A 2,735-nucleotide genomic window follows, 5' to 3' on the forward strand; every position below is an offset into this window, starting at 1 on the left:
TAGAGGTTTATTTATAATTACTTTATAATTAACGATTTGATCGTACTAAATATCCTTTAAACTATCGATGTGAATAACTTAAAATTATTTTTAGAATATCCTTAGCATAGTTTTATTGTGGTTAATTAATAACCATATGTCGAGTTCGATTAATCTTGTTTCCAGTCGATAATATTGGGCAAGTTACACGTTTAACCGTTCATGAGCAAGCAGCCCTAGCTAGAACCGCTAATTAAAGCCGCATATGAAGACCAAGATGGAGAGAATTTGGTCAAAATTTTGACCTTGCATATACAGTATAATTTTCTGACGAAAAATATTTGGGATGACCTTATTGTATCCCCTTGCTTGGGGCATTTTTACAAATACCCACTTTTGGAGTTGTCATTAAAGTTATACCCGTATTATACAAAAATTTGTAAAATTTACACATGTAATTTCAGAATCAGATCTGGAGTTCTTCTATCTTTCTAATGCAATTTTCAGAAGATAGAATCTTAAGTAGTTCTATCGCTTCAGTGCAAGTTCAGAATTAGATATGAAGTTCTTATATATTTATATGATACAACTTCAGAAAAATCGGATCTTGAGTAGTTCTATCTCTTCAATGCAACTTCAGAAATCAGATCTTATGTTCTTCTATATTTTCAATGTAACTTCAGAAAATTCAGATCTTAAGTAGTTCTATCTCTTCAATGCAACTTCTGAAATTAGTTCTTAAGTTTTGAAACACAAATTCGTTCTTTGAATTTCAACAATCCAACAAATGATTCAACATTCAAATCTACTTCAAATGAGCTCAAATTTACAATATAACTTTCAAATTTCATAATAATAAACCTTGATCATCAAATTGTCAAAACAACAGTAAATCGAACGAGCCGATTTTGCAACTAAGACGAAGAAGAAGCAGCCGCCGCCGCCTAAGCACAACCACGATATAATGGCGTTTTGCAGCTAAGAAGAAGAAGTCGTTCCTGGATACATGAGACATGAGTATAGAGAAGAAGAAAGCAACAACGAAACTCCTGAATACATGGGGCATGAATATAGAGAAGAAGAAAACAACAACAAATAAGAAGAGAAAAGCGTATCTGATGTTACCTAAAAATTAAGTACTAATAAATTTTTGTAAAAAAAAGTAAATATAAGTTAAATGAAAATGACCAAATAACACGCCTTGTGAAACTTTTACCCCGGCTCCAAACCATGGGATAAACTATGCACAATCAACATGTATAATTTACATTATTTTTTATACAAAAAACTTGTTCGAGGTTGTCCTTTCAATGTGCATTCCTACATGCAGGATTACCAATCTTAGTTCTAAGGTTAATGTGTTGGGATTTGAAAGGTATATCTTTGATTAGGAGTGTACATCGAACTGGAAAACTGCACTAAACGGTTTAATTAATTCATAATAAGCTACTAGACGTTCATTGCATTTCATTTTCTTAATTTTGATTTTGCAATATTCCTTTTCTAATGAAATTCTATTTAAAATGACAAAATTAGTAAATTAATTTCTTTTATTCGTGCAAGCAATTTGTGTTATTCATGCACAAGTATTACATTTGGAAAGAAAAATATTTTCCGTGCATGATCGACAATCTAAACTATCAAATATTTTAGAACTTTTTTTTTCTTTTTCCATCAAAACTGAATTTTCTCACTTAAGATGAAATTTATTATTTATATAATTACATCACTTGTTCAAATCGACACTTAGACATTATTTTTAGTCATTAATACTCATAAATTTTATCAGGACACTATCTGATTTGTTAATATGTACTATTATTTTTAAAAATAGTTTTTATTCAATAAGCAAATATAAAAACTAAAAAATATTTGACTTTTATCATGACCACAAATTTCCTTCAAGGTTTAGACCTCTCAAGGGGTGACCACAGACACAAAGTCAGAAATGGCAACAAAAATTAGAGAAGGCAAAGTAGAATGGGCACAAGTCAAACACATTATTCTTTGCAAACTCGTGTTAAAATACAGAATTAATTGCCGTACTAATAAGTGCAAAAATTGTGCAATATGGTTGTCCAACAATGATTGTTCTGGCAATTTTGTTCTTCAGGTAGCTTGGGGGAGTCGTATTTGTGTGATCTATTGGTTACGGGTTCGAGCTATGAAAATAGCCACTAATACTTGCATTACGGTAGGTTGTCTATATCACATCTCTTGAGGTGCAACGCTTTTCGAAACCCTACGTGAATGCGACATGCTTTGTGCACCGAGTTGCCCTTTAACTAAAGGCGAGTTGAAATAGTAGGCCGTGATTTGGATGAATTAAATAGTTTTTGCTTAGATCATATATTTGTGTTAGACAATTAATTTTGTAGATTTTATAACTTTTAAAATTTTAAAAAATTAATGTATCAAATTATTTTTAAATTTTCTTTTAGTATCATTACTACTATAATATAAGGCTATACATTTAAATATTATATACATTAATAATGTGAAAATTTATATTATAATGTAATTGGTCATAGTAAATTCTCCCTTTATTTATTTTTCGGATTACCTTATTAGGCTTTATATAAAAGCTACCTATTTAACTCAATTTTATCTATAATTAATATAAATAATTTATACATTATTGTTGTACAAAAATTATGTGTATCTAGTCGAATACCATGACAAGTACATTACCTTTCTAGCCACTTTCTAGTTTCCATGATAGTAATCAAAAGTCAACTATCCAAATCAACCTTGTA

Source organism: Nicotiana sylvestris, chromosome 12 (assembly GCF_000393655.2).
Source record: "Nicotiana sylvestris chromosome 12, ASM39365v2, whole genome shotgun sequence".
NCBI lineage: Eukaryota > Viridiplantae > Streptophyta > Magnoliopsida > Solanales > Solanaceae > Nicotiana > Nicotiana sylvestris.